A 17301-nucleotide genomic window follows, 5' to 3' on the forward strand; every position below is an offset into this window, starting at 1 on the left:
ATGGCCCCACCCATGCACTGTCCAGCTTTGGGCACCGCCCCTTCTTGCGCGTGGGGTTGTGAAGCCACACACATTCTCCCGCTCCAAAGTGCCTCCCCCTAGCGCGCGAGTCGTAGTGGCGCTTTTGGCGCACCCCTGCGTTCTCGAGTTGCTCTCTTGCGAAGGTGTGAGCCGCTTCTAACCGGTTCTGCAGACGACACACATAGTTCGGGCCAGGCAAAACCCCGTCGTCATTATCAGGAGGGTGGCCAAACGTCAGTTCGGCTGGGGTGCGCAACTCACGACCTAACATTAGTAGCGCTGGGGAGCACGCAGTCGACTCTTGAACAGCCGACCTACATGCCATAAGAATAAACGGTAAGTGGGTGTCCCAATCTCTCTGGTGTTTTGAGGTAACGATGGCCAGCTGCTGTGCTAACGTTCTGTTAAATCTTTCCACCAGCCCATCACTCTGGGGGTGAAGCGGAGTAGTGCGCGTCTTCTCCGCGCCTAACCGTCTACACAACTCTGAGAACACCCGTGACTCGAAGTTTCTCCCCTGGTCGCTGTGAATAGACTGTGGCACCCCAAACCGACTGATTATTCCCCCCACCAACGCATCAGCTACTGTCTCTGCCTCCTGGTCTGGGAGAGCGTAAGCCTCCGGCCACTTGGTGAAGTAGTCCATAGCGGTTAGAATCCACCTGTTACCTTTGTCTGTGGTTGGAAACGGCCCCACTATGTCTACTCCCAGTCTCTCCATGGGCTCCCCTACTGGGAATTGTTGTAGGAGGGCGTGTGACTGACCTGGAGGTCCTTTTTTAGCAGCACACTCGTCGCACTGCCTACAAAAGTCCTCAACATCCCTCCTGTGCCTGGCCCAATAGAAGCCTTTACGCACGCGCTTTAACGTTTTGGAGACCCCAAAATTCCCTGCGCCAACTCCCCCATGAAGCTGCTGTAACACGCTCCCCTGCAGCCTTTTGGGCACCACTACCTGCCACGTAATTTCTCCAGTCGCTGGCTTTTTCCACCCCCTCTGGAGCACTCCCTCAGCCACTCTAAGGACTGTGAATTTAGCCCACAGTCCCTTGGTGACTGGTGATAGAGGGGCTACTTCCCCCCACGGCGGTCGTCTTCTCTCTTCCACCCACCGCAGCACAGGACGCAGCTCTGCGTCCTCCTCCTGGCGACGCCTCCACTCCCCAACGTCCACAGCCTCAAGCTCCCGGCACTCTGTCACACTCAGCTGACTCACCGTGGCGGTGACTCCCTCCTCCCTGCACAGTTCTCTCTCTCGCTCCACCCGTTTGGCGCAGTACCCACAGCCATCCTCAGCACACGGGCGGCGGGACAAGGCGTCTGCATTGCTGTGGCGAAGGCTGGCTCTGTGCTCCACCTGGAAGTCGTAGGGTTGTAGCTCCTCCAGCCAGCGGGCAATCTGACCCTCTGGCTCCTTGAAGGAGAGAAGCCACTGCAGGGCGGAGTGATCCGTCCGGACCACAAACGGCAGGCCCCCCAGGTAGTACTTGAAATGGCGTACTGCTGCCACGACAGCCAAAAGCTCTCTCCTTGTCACGCAGTAGCGTTTCTCAGCCTTATCAAAAGTCCTGCTGTAATAAGCTACTACGTGTTCCCCATCAGGACCACGCTGAGCCAGCACAGCCCCCAAACCCTCATTGCTTGCGTCGGTGTCCAGGATGAACGGACGGTTCGGGTCTGGTGAGGCCAGGACAGGGGCCTCCATCAGGGCACGTTTGAGAGCCTCAAACGCCCGCTGGTGCTCTTCGGTCCACTGAAAAACAGTGTCCTCCTTGAGAAGGTGGTTCAAAGGAGCCGCTACCCCTGCAAACCCCTTCACAAACCTACGATAGTAGGATGCCAGCCCCAGGAAGCTCTTAACCTCTTTTTTTCCCCCTGGAACTGGCCACCCCCTCACAGCCTCTACTTTGTCTGGCATCGTGCTGATGCCCTCACCACCCAGCTGATGCCCCAGGAACGCCACCTCCCTTTGCATGAAATGGCACTTTCCCGGATGTAATTTTAGCCCCGCCCCCGAGATCCTCTCCAACACTCGCCTAAGTGCCCCCAGTGCCCCCTCAAACGATGTGCCGTGCACCAATATGTCGTCTAGGTACACAACACACTCGTCTCTCGGAACCCCCGCCAGCACTCTGTCCATGAGCCTCTCAAAGGTGGCAGGAGCATTACAGAGCCCGAAGCACAGCACCTTGAACTGCCAATGGCCCCTATCTGTGGAGAAGGCCGTTTTTTCACGTGCCCCTGGCGAGAGGGGCACCTGCCAGTAGTCACTGCGCAGATCAAGGGAGGAGAACCACGAGGACCCTCTCACGTGGTCTAGCGACTCATCAATCCTCGGTAGGGGATAAGAGTCTTTAGTGGTGACAGAATTTAGGCCCCTGTAGTCAACACAAAACCTAAGTTTACCCCCTTTCTTAGGCACCATGACGACCGGCGCGGACCAATGGCTATCTGATGGCTCAATGAAATCAGCCCGCAACATGTCAACAATAGCTGTGTCTGCTGCTTCCCTCCTGGCAAGGGGAATACGACGGGGCCGAATTTTAATGGGTCGGGCGTCCCCAGTGTCTATTTCGTGGTGAACTAGGTGCGTTTGTCCTACCTCATCTTCCCCCCAAGCGAAGCTATCTTTAAAGTCCAACAGCAGCTGCTTTAACTGTCTCTGTTGTCTCTCATCCAGACCCTGACAGTTCTTCAGCCACACAGCCTCGACGGCGTCGATAGCTTCCTCCTTCCCCCCGTCGGGCTGATGGGGTGAAGGAGCCAGTGTGTTTTGGGCTACTGAGCTGCCTGTGCTTGCACCATGATGGGGAGTGAAGGCCGTCGCCGCCGGAGACAGCTGCTGGAATGGCACAACGACCAAGGGAGCAGCCGGGATGACCAGTGGAGTTTCTGCAAGCTTGGAGGAAGACGGAGGGACAGCCCTGCCCCCTGCTGGCTCTCCCGAAGGCGACATTCCCACTGTGGGCCCCCCCGACAGCCTCAAAGTGCCCGACGCTAAGTCCAACTGAGCCCCACAGTTTTTCAAAAAGTCCATTCCCAGTATACAGGGGTCCTGCACCGCTGCTACCCACGCCAGACACCCCACAGTTCTCCCCCCCACAGTCACAGATAGCTGACACTTCCCTAACATGGGGGCTAGCTCCCCCGTGACAGTCTGTAGCTGGACAAGGGTCGGCTCCACCCGCACCCCAACAGGTAGTATGTCTGGTCTCACCAGGGTTACTGTAGAGCCCGTGTCGACCAGGGCCAAACATTCCACCCCCTCTACCTTGACGATGACATTGCAGAAGTCCCCAACGGTGGTACGTCCCACCACAACTACCGGACTAGGAAACACGGCGGCAGCTACACCCTGGGGGAGCAGGTCCCCACCCTCTTGTCTGCGCTGCTGGGTACCTCTTTTGCTTACAGTGGGTTCGGGGGCGGGGGGGGTGGGTCCGCGCTGCCCCCTGCGCGAGAACCCGCCGTCGTTTCCCTGGTGACGGGGGAATCTGCCACACTCCCGCTGAATGTGGCCAGGCTGGCCACAACCCCAGCAGACAATAGGAGTTGAGCTGACACTGCGACGCTGCCTGGAGCCCCTCTCCATGACAAGTGAAGCAGTCTTGACTAGCCCGCCCAACTCGTCGACCCACTCTGGTTTCGTGACCCCTGGCACCCCAGCCACCACTGCTCTCACCTCTGGTTGACTGGCGACATCCACTCTCACTCCCTCACCCCAGATCAGCTCCCTCTTCCTGGCTATCTCCACTGCAGCCCGCAGAGATGGTGGGTCTGCCATCTGAACATGCTTACCCAGTTCGGTGGAAGAGAGCGCTCTAATAAAACTGTCCCGTGCCAGCTCGTCTTGCACCCCAATCGGCATAGTTGCATAAGCCCGCCTGGTCAGGCTCAGAATACCACTTGCCAACGCCTTTAATGATTCCCCCTGAAGTCTCTTTTTGTTACTCAGTTCAATCCGCAGCATGTTGGGCTGCGCGTCGCTGCCGAAACGGCCCCCCAATGCCTCCACTAGCGCACCGTAGTCGCCCCTCTCGTCCGGGGCTAGCGTTAACAGGCATTCCGACGCCTCCTCTGTCAGGCTCAGGGCAAGCTGTAACGCTTTCGTCTCGTCAGACCACCTCCCGGCTCTAGCCAACAACTCGAATTGAGTGAAAAAAACTTCCCATTTACCTTGTCCATTGAACTTTGGTAGTTTAGCCGCTACCGTGGCTAATGGCAATAGGCCGCTGCCATCTCTGTTTACATAAGCAGGCCCCGCCATTTCCGCACCCGGTGACGTCGATATCCCCGTCGCCGTGACGTCTGCTCTCGAGCGGTGTGAAGGAAAACCCGCCAGTTCTGCCATCTTGCTGACTGACAATTTAACTCCCGCCATGTGGCCCTCCAGCTCTTCTACGGCAGTCGCCGCCCGACCCTCCCGACCGGGTACCCCCGAGCCCACAACGGACACATTGTCCGACTCTTCCTTAATTTTCCGCCTCGCCCCAAGCATCATGACCGTAGATGTGAGTCACGCTAAAGCTAACCCGGCCTATACTGAACAGCTACCTCGCCTAGTCTTGATCCCGTAGTTCGAAAGCACTTCTGACGCCAATGTAATGACCCGGCTGGGTCATAAAGGAAAAAGAGACGGACTCTAGGTGTGCAGGTCAGAACACAGGTTTATTCCTAAACTGGGCTATTGTTCAGGCCACAGCCCACGCCGCTAAATGCCGAACGTACACAATTATACCAAGTCTAATTAAGGGTTACTCCCATAGGAACAGAGCAAGGCCCCGAACAGAAAGAAAGAGAAGATGAGACAGTAATCCCTATTTATGCATTTCCAAATCCCGCGGGATTACCCATCATACCCCCCCAACCTTTCCCTCTGTCCTGACATATTTAACCCCTGCTAGTAGCCATGAGAACCATAACACACCCACAAACACAGAACACAATACCGGGTCGTTACAATACTATATACTATTAGTTCATTTTAGTATACAGTCGTGGCCAAAAGTTTTGAGAATGACACAAATATTAATTTTCACAAAGTCTGCTGCCTCAGTTTGTATGATGGCAATTTGCATATGCTCCAGAATGTTATGAAGAGTGATCAGATGAATTGCAATTAATTGCAAAGTCCCTCTTTGCCATGCAAATGAACTGAATCCCCAAAAATCATTTCTACTGCATTTCAGCCCTGCCACAAAAGAACCAGCTGACATCATGTCAGTGATTCTCTCGTTAACACAGGTGTGTGTTGACGAGGACAAGGCTGGAGATCACTCTGTCATGCTGATTGAGTTCGAATAACAGACTGGAAGCTTCAAAAGGAGGGTGGTGCTTGGAATCATTGTTCTTCCTCTGTCAACCATGGTTACCTGCAAGGAAACACATGCCGTCATCATTGCTTTGTAGATAAAGGCTTCACAGGCAAGGATATTGCTGCCAGTAAGATTGCACCTAAATTAACCATTTATCGGATCATCAAGAACTGCAAGGAGTGCGGTTCAATTGTTGTGAAGAAGGCTTCAGGGCACCCAAGAAAGTCCAGCAAGCGCCAGGACCATCTCCTAAACTTGATTCAGCTGCGGGATCGGGGCACCACCAGTACAGAGCTTGCTCAGGAATGGCAGCAGGCAGGTGTGAGTGCATCTGCACGCACAGTGAGGCGAAGACTTTTGGAGGATGGCCTAGTGTCAAGAAGGGCAGCAAAGAAGGCACTTCTCTCCAGGAATAACATCAGGGACAGACTGATATTCTGCAAAAGGTACAGAGATTAGACTGCTGAGGACTGGGGTAAAGTCATTTTCTCTGATGAATCCCCTTTCCGATTGTTTGGGGCATCCGGAAAAAAGCTTGTCCGGAGAAGATAAGGTCAGCGCTACCAGCAGTCCTGTGTCATGCCAACAGTAAAGCATCCTGAGACCATTCATGTGAGGGGTTGCTTCTCAGCCAAGGGAGTGGGCTCACTCACAATTTTGCCTAAGAACACAGCCATGAATAAAGAATGGTACCAACACATCCTCCGAGAGCAACTTCTCCCAACCATCCAGGAACAGTTTGGTGACAAACAATGCCTTTTCCAGCATGATGGAGCACCTTGCCATAAGTCAAAAGTGATAACTAAGTGGCTTGGGGAACAAAACATCGATATTTTGGGTCCATGCCCAGGAAACTCCCCAGGCCTTAATCCCATTGAGAACTTGTGGTCAATCCTCAAGAGGTGGGTGGACAAACAAAAACCCACACATTCTGATAAACTCCAAGCATTCATTATGCAAGAATGTGCTGCCATCAGTCAGGATGTGGCCCAGAAGTTAATTGACAGCGTGCCAGGGCGGATTGCAGAGGTCTTGAAAAAGAAGGGTCGGCACTGCAAATATTGACTCTTTGCATCAACTTCATGTAATTGTCAATAAAAGCCTTTGACACTTATGAAATGCTTGTAATTATACTTCAGTATTCTATAGTAACATCTGACAAAAATATCTAAAGACACTGAAGCAGCAAACTTTGTGGAAATTAATATTTGTGTCATTCTCAAAACTGTTGGCCACGACTGTACTGTAAATGGAACAGTAGTATCCTTTCAGTTGAGCAGGCTAGCTCTTCGCCGGTCTACCGGAAGTTAATGCTGTTGCTATTTTTTATTTTTTTATTTCACCTTTATTTAACCAGGTAGAACAGTTGAGAACAAGTTCTCATTTACAACAGCGACCTGGCCAAGTTAAAGCAAAGCAGTGTTAATTAACCAGGTAGGCCAGTTGAGAACAAGTTCTCATTTACAACTGCGACCTGGCCAAGATAAAGCAAAGCAGTGCAACAAAAACAACAACACAGAGTTACACATGGGATAAACAAACGTTAGTCAATAACACAATAGAGAAATTTGTATACAGTGTGTGCAAATGAAGAAAGGAGGTAAGGCAATAAATAGGCCAATAGTGGTGAAGTAAATACAATTTAGCAATTTATACTGGAGTGATATATGTGCATATGAGGATGTGTAAGTAGAAATACTGGTGTGCAAAAGAGCACAAAAACAAATATGGGGATGAGGTAGGTAGTTGGTTGGATGGGCTATTTACAGATGGGCTGTGTACAGCTGCAGCGACCGGTAAGCTGCTCTGACAGCTGATGCTTATAGTTAGTGAGGGAGATATAAGTCTCCAACTTCAGTGATTTTTGCAATTTGTTCCAGTCATTGGCAGCAGAGAACTGGAAGGAAAGGTGGCCAAATGAGGTGTTGGCTTTGGGGATGGCCAGTGAAATATACCCGCTGGAGCGCGTGCTACGGGTGGGTGTTGCTATGGTGACCAGTGAGCTGAGATAAGGCGGAGCTATACCTAGCAAAGACTTATAGATGACCTGGAGCCAGTGGGTTTGGCGACGAATATGTCGTGAGGACCAGCCAACGAGATCATACAGGTCGCAGCGGTGGGTAGTATATGGGTCTTTGGTGACAAAATGGATGGCACTGGGATAGACTGCATCCAATTTGCTGAGTAGTGTGTTGGAGGCTAATTTGTAAATGACATTGCCAAAGTCAAGGATCGGTAGGATTGTCAGTTTTACAAGGGTAAGTTTGGCAGCATGAGTGAAGGAGGCTTTGTTGCGAAATAGGAAGCCGATTGTTGATTTAACTTTGGATTGGAGATGCTTAATGTGAGCCTGGAAGGAGAGTTTACAGTCTAGCCAGACACCTAGGTATTTATAGTTGTCCACATATTCTAAGTCAGAACCGTCCAGAGTAGTGATGCTGGTCGGGCGGGCGGTTGCGGGCAGCAATCGGTTGAAGTTGGAGGACATGGAAGGAGTGTTGTATGGCATTGAAGCTCGTTTGGAGGTTTGTTAACACAGTGTCCAAAGAAGGGCCAGATGTATACAGAATGGTGTCGTCTGCGTAGAGGTGGATCAAAGAATCACCCGCAGAAAGAGCGACATCATTGATATATACAGAGAAAAGAGAATTGAACGAGAATTGAACCCTGTGGCACCCCCATAGAGACTATAAACGATCAAAATAAAGAAAGTCGCACACTCCATGTATAATCTACCAGCAATTTAATGGGTATTTATGTTTCGGCATGCCGAAGTATAGTTTATTCGCCGTTAGTCAGCACCTCCACACAAACTTAGCCTTCCCTGTAGCTCAGTTGGTAGAGCATGGTGTTTGCAACGCCAGGGTTGTGGGTTCGTTTCCCATGGGGGACCAGAACGAAAAGAGAAAAAAAAGAAAAAATGTATGAAATGAAAATGAAATGAAATGTATGCATTCACTACTGTAAGTCGCTCTGGATAAGAGCGTCTGCTAAATTACTAAAATGTAAACTATTATTCTGGGTGTGCGCCAGCTCATGTTTTTTAACCCCTATAGAGACTGCCAGAGGTCCGGACAACAGGCCCTACGATTTACAGTTGCTGCGGGGGGTGCAGAGCTGTGGCCGGGGTTGGGGTAGCCAGGTGGAACGATGGCCAGCCATAGAGAAATGCTTATTGAAATTCTCGATTATCGTGGATTTATCAGTGGTGACAGTGTTTCCTAGTCTCAGTGCAGTGGGCAGCTGGGAGGAGGTACTCTTATTCTCCATAGACTTTACAGTGTCCAAAAACTTTTTGGAATTAGTGCTGCAGGATGCAAATTTCTGTTTGAATAAGCTAGCCTTTGCTTTCCTAACGGACTGTGTGTGTATTGGTTCTTGACTTCCCTGAAAGTTGCATATCTCAGGGACTATTCGATGCTAGTGCAGTACGCCACAGGGTGTTTTTGTGCTGGTCAAGGGCAGTCAAGTCTGGAGTGAACCGAGGGCTATATCTGTTCTTAGTTCAACATTTTTTGAAAGGGGCATGCTTTTTAAGATGGTAAGGAAAGCACTTTTAAAGAACAACCAGGCATCCTCTACTGACGGGATGAGGTCAATATCCTTCCAAGATACCCGAGCCAGGTCGATTAGAAAGGCCTGCTCGCAGAAGTGTTTTAGGGAGTGTTTGACAGTGATGAGGGGTGGTCCCATAACGGACGCAGGCAATGAGGCAGTGATCCCTGAGATCCTGGTTGAAAACAGCAGAGGTGTATTTAGAGGGCAAGTTGGTCAGGATGATATCTATGAGGGCGCCCATGTTTCGGATTTGGGGTTGTACCTGGTAGGTTCTTTAATCATTTGTGTGAGATTGAGGGAATCTAGCTTAGATTGTAGGATGGCCAGGGTGTTAAGCATATCCCAATTTAGGTCACCTAACAGTACGAACTCTGATGATAGATGGGGGACAATCAATTCACATATCGTGTCCAGGGCACAGCTGGGAGCTGAGGGGCGTATATAACAAGCGGCAACAGTGAGGGACTTATTTATGGAGCGATGGATCTTTAAAAGAACAAGCTCGAACTGTTTGGGCATAGACCTGGATAGTATGACAGAACCCTACAGGCTGTCTATACAGTGGATTGCAATTCCGCCCCCTTTAGCAGTTTTGTTTTGATGAAAAATGTTGTATGAGTATTCGAACACAAATAAGAAGTTCTCACGCGTAGAAAAAAAGTTCTCACAATCAGAAAAAAAGTTCTCACTGTTAGAAAGTGATTTGTAGTAGTATAAAACAAGTTCTCACGCGTAGAAAGCGATTTCTGTAAATCGCTGGCAGCCTCTCGTTCGGCCATGTTGATGCCTGCCTTTTAATTATAGAATGGTAACCATAATATGTTAACCATATGTGTAATAGAGGTCGACCGATTAATCGGAATGGCCGATTAATGAGGGCCGATTTCAAGTTTTCATAACAATCGGTAATCGGTATTTTTGGCTTTTTTATATTTTTTGTATTTTTTATATTTTTTTGTATTCTTTTAAAACCTTTAATTAACTAGGCAAGTCAGTTAAAGAACACATTCTTATTTTCAATGACGGCCTAGGAACGGTGGGTTAACTGCCTTGTTCAGGGGCAGAACGACAGATTTTTACCTTGTCAACTTGGGGATGCAACCTTACGTTAACTAGCCCAACGCTCTAACCACCTGCTTTACGTTGCCAAGGTAAGTTGCTAGCTAGCATTAAACTTATCTTATAAAAAAACAATCAATCAATCATAAACACTAGTTAACTACACATGGTTGATGATATTACTAGTTTATCTAGCCTGTCCTGCTTTGCATATAATCGATGTGGTGCGCATTCGCGAAAAAGGACTGTCATTGCTCCGACGTGTACCTAACCATAAACATCAATGTCTTTCTTAAAATCAATACACAAGTATATATTTTTAAACCTGCATATTTAGTTAACATTGCCTGCTAACATGAATTTTTTTTAACTAGGGAAAATGTGTCACTTCTCTTGCAAACAGAGTCAGGGTATATGCAGCAGTTTGGGCCACCTGGCTTGTTGCGAACTATGAAGACTATTTCTTCCTAACAAAGACAGCCGACTTCGCCAAATGGGGATGATTTAACAAAAGCGCATTTGCGAAAAAAAGCACAATCGTTGCACGACTGTACCTAACCATAAACATCAATGCCTTTCTTAAAATCAATACACAGAAGTATATTTTTAAACCTGCATATTTAGCTAAAAGAAATCCAGGTTAGCAGGCAATATTAACCAGGTGAAATTGTGTCAGTTCTCTTGCGTTCGTTGCACGCAGAATCAGGGTATACAGAATCTGGCTCGTTGCGAACTAATTTGCCAGAATTTTACGAACTATGAAATAACATTGTAGGTTGTGCAATGTAACAGGAATATTTAGACTTATGGATGCCACCCGTTAGATAAATACGGAACGGTTCCGTATGTCACTGAAAGAATAATGTTTTCGAGATGATAGTTTCCGGATTTGACCATATTAATGACCTAAGGTTTATTATATTATAGTTAAGTCTATGATTTGATATTTGATAGAGCAGTCTGACTGAGCGGTGATAGGCAGCAGCAGGCTCGTAATAGTCAAAGGTATATGGTTTAGAGAGAAATAGTCGACGCGTCATAATTCCTGTAATAACTTGCGGCTGAACTTGAAAGGGGTTCCTTCGTTATTTTACCGTTCATGTCTTCCATAGAGAATGTCTTGATCTACTTCAAATAAGGTCTGTGTTTTGTGCTTAAACCGCCTCGGCATTTTGATACCCGTGTAAATCTCACTAGGTAACGTTTGTCAACATATTTTCATAAATCCACTCTATAAAAAAAATGATCTTCGCTTATATTGATCAGAGTTATATCCTATGGATATCTACACAGTTATAAAATTGGCAAGGTGGTGTAAGCCTAAACCAAACACAGACCTTATTTTAAGTTCATCTAAAAATATCCTATGGAATAAATGAAGGAACCGCTTTTCAGATTTTGCTAGAAGGTGTCATGGGAATTAGGACTCGCACTTTGGTAGTCAATTCTTACCATTCCCATTATTAAAATAGGATTTCCTGCATATAGAAATTACAGTTTTTGTTTTCAGCATTCATCACAGGTAACTTAAACTCTATTTTTATTATTCAAACAGTTGAGAGTATTTGTCTCCTAAGCAGACTCTTCAGTGTCGTTGTCACTTCAGAGCGTGTGTGTGTGTGTGTGTGTGTGTGTGTGTGTGTGTGTGTGTGTGTGTGTGTGTATATATACATCCAAAAGAAATCAGAATAATAATCGGCCGATTAATCGGTATCGGGGCTTGTGGCCCTCCAATAATTGGTATCGGCAGTGAAAAATCATAATCGGTCGACCTCTAATGTGTAACCATAGTATGTCCAACGTCAATATTCGAAATCCTAGCCATAGATTACTCTATATTTGCAACACTATTGCGGTGTACACCCGTTCATCACCCAAATAGTTGAATTAGCTGGCCAGTGTGATAGCACCATTAAATGTAAGGATATGTCATACATTGTACATTATTATAATCCATCCGCTGTCTCATGTTGCACAGACGATGAGCATTAAGGAGACATAAATATTCCTGAGGCCTCTAACTGTTTCCTCAGGAGAGGCATGCAAAAGGTAGAGGGGAGGTGTAGGATATGGGATCAGACTTTGTAACAGTATTGCTTCCGTAATTCTCCTCGCCTCAAACTGGGCTTGAACCAGGGACCCTCTGCACACATCGAAAACATTCACCCATCACTCCACAAAAGCCACAAACAACTAGTTCAAGGTCTTAGAGCGAGTGACGTATCCAATTGAAACGCTGTTACTCGGTACCACTAACTAGCTAGTCAATTCACACTCGTTACACTTACCCCCTTTGACCTCCTCCTTTTCCGCAACAACCAGTGATCCGGGTCAGCAGCATCAATGAGATCAACTTTTATTTCTACGACTACAAATTGCTTTCTACGTGTGATAACTTTTTTTCTATTTGTGAGAATTTCTTGTCTTTTTCTTGTCGTCAAATCCCTGCCAAAAGTCAGTTGACCTAAGCGCTTCCAAATATTGAGTTGCAGGTTTGCCATATCTGTAATGTTTGCGCATATCTCTAATATGTGCAAATCTTTATGGCAGTCATTTTACTTAAGGCCCTTGGAAATGACCTGCATATCTGCAGTTATAAAAAAATGACAATGCAATATATCAATTTACAAATACAAACCAATAGGTGTTTGTTTGTGGATAGTGAATTGCATTTGTGGAATACCTATTTACATTTGTGGGTTGGGAATTTAAATTTGTGGAAAGTGATTTACATTTGTGGATTGGTGATTTACATTTGCGAATACATTTGGCATGATATTTATCCCATACATCAGGATGATTGACTGAAGTCAACCAAATCCATTCATCTCCAAACTCGACTCTCAGCTACACCACATAATCATCAATTTAGGCACCAAGTGTGTCCATATAGCCTCTCCCGTCTCAGTAACCAGGTTTCCATCCAATCGTAATTCATGTGGCTGAATTACCTGATGCAGTGGCGGATTTAGGTATAGGCGACATAGGCAGCCGCCAAGGTGCCGCCCCCAGCAAAAGGTTTTCTATCGCTCATTTGCCCGTCACGTCAATGATATGTCACCGTGTTGGACTGTGGGTCAATTAACCTTGTCGGAGTGGGCGCCCTGATTCTAGTTTGTGAGCTAGGCAGGCTACTGCCTGGGAAGGTCTCCCACTCAGAAGTATGAGATGGGGAGGGGGGCAGGGGTAGGTTGACCTCAGGTCTCCCCACTGGAAGCCCGAGGTAGGGGGAGCGGGGGAATCTATCAAATAGCGCACCTCTAATTTTGTACAGTACTAATGCAATTAGTAAAATGAGTCACACTATGAAATGCTACCAAATAAATCACACTTCATTCATAATACTGTGAATATATAGTTTCACAGACATATTGTTGCATTTTTTCTGGTTTGTGCGAAATTGCGAAATCCATCCATCAGTGCTCAGACTGTCCGCAATAGGCTGAGAGAGGCTTGTAGGCCTGTTGTAAGGCAGGGCCTCACCAGACATCACCGGCAACAACGTCGCCTATGGGCACAAACCCACCGTCGCTGGACCAGACAGGACTGGCAAAAAGTGCTCTTCACTGATGAATCGCGGTTTTGTCTCACCAGGGGTGATGGTCGTATTTGTGCTTATCGTCGAAGGAATGAGCGTTACACAAGGCCTGTGTTCTGGAGCGGGATCAATTTGGAGGTGGAGGGTCCGTCATGGTCTGGGGCGGTGTGTCACAGCATCATCGGACTGAGCTTGTTGTCATTGCAGGCAATCTCAATGCTGCGTGTTACAGGGAAGACATCCTCCTCCCTCATGTGGTACCCTTCCTGCAGGCTCATCCTGACATGACCCTCCAGCATGACAATGCCACCAGCCATACTGCTCGTTCTGAGTGTGATTTCCTGCAAGACAGGAATGTCAGTGTTCTGCCACTCCAGCTAAGAGCCTGGATCTCAATCCCATTGAGCACGTCTGGGACCTGTTGGATCGGAGTGTGAGTGCTAGGGCCATTCCCCCCCAGAAATGTCCGGGAACTTGCAGGTACTTTGGTGGAAGAGTGGGGTAACATCTCACAGCAAGAACTGGCATGTCACATGTCTGTGGAACTTGTTCAGTTTATGTCTCAGTTGTTGAATCTTGTTATGTTCATACAAATATTTACACATGTTAAGTTTGCTGAAAATAAATGCAGTTGACAGTGCGAGGACGTTTCTTTTTTTGGTGAGTTTAAAACCAGTCTGCACACCACCAAGGTGAATTGGTTTCGTCTTGACTCTTGGTTGACAGTGTTGGGGGATGGGTAATGTGCCAAATCAACACATTTGTTTCTATTTGTCTTTGTTATTTATTTTTGATATTTATTAGTCTAATTTTTGTATATATTTTTATATTTAGATAGTTTTAAATGTAATGATTATTTCTTTGTGTTGTTCCAAATGTCTGAATAAAAATTACAGTTAGGGCAGACTGGCGCTGAAGGGGAGGTTTGCCCAGGGAGCCATACTAGGACCGCCACTGACCTGATGCATGAACAAAGTCACAACCCGGGCTGATGGAAACAGGAAATGTCGGTACAATTTCCTACATTTTGACAGGCAATTTGTTCCTTCGACTTGGTGGGATCTTTTTGTGTCAGTAAAATTAATATTATGTGAGAAATGGCGGTGGAAATACATTTTTTTGCAAATATTGATATAATAACCATCATATTCGAAGTAAACTTGGAGTCACTCTGATACTGTATGTTGTGTGGTCCTCCCAGGGAGCGTGCAGTTTATTAGGCTACAGAGTAAATACATTATGATGAACTTCACAGTGTCATTAAAGTGCACGTTGATGAGCTTGATGCTCCTTTACAATAATGATCAGGGGTCTTATTCTGGTGACATGACGATCGATGCCTGGCTGCCCTTTGATAAATAGAAATAATCTTGCTCTTATCCATAATAATCTCATCATGTAGGCTAGCCTAGCTGCATTGTATTTGCAAGCTGTTGGCTAGAGTGCACACGCCAAGACCAGATGGGGCACATTTGCTATATAATGCAACAGTTTTTGTGACAAAACCGTCAGTAGAGTTGAAATTTGCTTTTTATTCAGTACATGACAATTTAACCTCATTCTTTCTGTGTACTGTCTTCAACCACAGCCTTTTATCCGCAACAAGTCAGTTTGATAGAAACGAAAATGCACATTGTTTTTATGCAGATTGTATAATAATCACATGAAAATCTGTCGCCAATTGGATGGAAATCTAGCTACTGCAACCAAAACATCTCGTCTTTGACGACTTTGTTTTACTTTGGCTGTGTAAGTGTCACTTTTCTTCCTTCTTAACGAGCATACTAAAATTGGGCACAAACAAACCAAATGCCCACCTTAAACACAACACCTCTAACTTTAAATTCAGCAGTAAATATTGTTGTAGTCATTCTAGTGCTCGGCCAAACACCACTTCACAGCTCACACTCTGTGCTGCTGCATCTTCCACAGACATGCCTTTTCTGCAATATTTAATAAAACTATAATTTATGATTTTTGGAAATGGCGTAAGACACTGCTTTTAGTTTGTGCTATTTTAAGCAATAAGGCCCGAGGAGGTGTGGTACATGGCCAATATACCATGGCTAAGGGCTGTTGTTAAGCACAACGCAACGCCTTAGCCGCGGTTTATTGGCCATATATCACAAACCCCCGAAGAGCCTTATTGCTATTAGAAACTGGTTACCAATGTAATTAGAGCAGTAAAAATAAATGTTTTGTCATGCCCGTGGTATACGGTCTGATATACCATGTCTTTCAGCCAATCAGAATTCAGGGCTCAAACCACCCAGTTTATAATGGACCATATGTACTTGACTGACATGTTTTATATTGCTGGATGTATTTATGATGGTTGATTGAGTAACTTCTGGCAATAGATATAGTAAAAATGTTTACACGATTACAAAAATATAAAAAATATTTAAAATCTTGACCAGGTGCTGGCATTCTCATATGTGCCCTGTAATAAAAATAAACCTGAAATAATTTCTCATATTGTTACCAGTTGAAACCACAGAGCCCAGATGGCATCAATCCAGAGCCAAGAGCAACTACTGACTGTTGGCAGTTATTCCATTGGTTTGGAAGAATGAGGCTGTGGGAAGGCAAAGAAGCAGGGTGGAATCCACATATCCAACCTTAACTGGTCCTTACCAAGATATTGGTGAGTTTTTGTACCATCTTGGGGTGTGTAGAGGTGAGCACTGGGCTTGGTGGGAAGCCAAGCGGGTGAGAGGTCTGGGCTCGGGGTTAAGAAGTCAAACATTAACTTTCCCGTGACCCCATAAGATGCGGATTTGGGCAAGCAGTGTGGAATGTAAGTTGGAGGTGAGATATCTTTCTTTTTGCGCCCCTTTTTTTGGAAGCATACAAAGAGTCACTCATCCTCTGTCTGTGTGTGTGTATATAAAGTGAGATCATGGAAATTCTTTCACATGCGAAAGGAGCTAAGAAGGCAGTGGACAGAGGAGTTAATCTCATTTCATATTTTCGCTCTTGCTGTCATGTTGTGTGATCTACCAATTTGTCACAAATTGTCATTTCCTCCCTAGTAATCAATGAGATGCACAGCTCAGAAAACTTTAACGCAGTATCTCGAGGAAAAGTCTGGACTGGATTATATAGTACCTGATGTGTACGAATGGATATGCAACTCCAAAGCGTGCACTTGACACAGGCAATGAAGCCGTTCCTCTGTCTCCTCCCCATGTGAAGGAGGGGAGAAAGCCCATAGCTCAATGATCTGCGATCTGTACGAACTCTTGATAATGTTAGGCATAAAGGCCGGATTAGGATGCAACACCGCCCTGTTCAGATCGCCATTGAGGCGAGACAGTCGGGTCGCGTGGACCGAGTGCATAAGTCACTGACACGCTTAACAGAGATCAGGGCAAGTAACAATGCCATCTTCAAAGACTACATGTTTAGAGGAATCTCGGTACAGCCACCGGGTTTCTTCACGCATCGCGCCGACAGAAACAAACATCTCTCTAGTAAGAAGTGTGTATGCCTCATGATTAACGAGTCGTGGTGTGATCATAACAACATACGGGAACTCAAGTCCTTTTGTTCACCTGACCTAGAATTCCTTACAATCAAATGCCTACTGCATTATCTACCAAGAGAATTCTTGGTAGATAATCCCCCCCCCAAGCAGACACCTCGACGGCCCTGAAAGAACTTCATTGGACTCTATGTAAATATCCTGAGGCTGCATTTATTGTAGCTGGGGATTTTAACAAGGCTCCCTAAATGTTATCAGCATATCGAATGTGCGACCTGGACTGGAAAAATTCTGGATCATTGTTGCTCTAACTTCCGCGACAC

This window comes from Salmo salar, chromosome 19 (genome assembly GCF_965601325.2).
Source record: "Salmo salar chromosome 19, fSalSal1, whole genome shotgun sequence".
NCBI classification, from domain to species: Eukaryota; Metazoa; Chordata; class Actinopteri; order Salmoniformes; family Salmonidae; genus Salmo; species Salmo salar.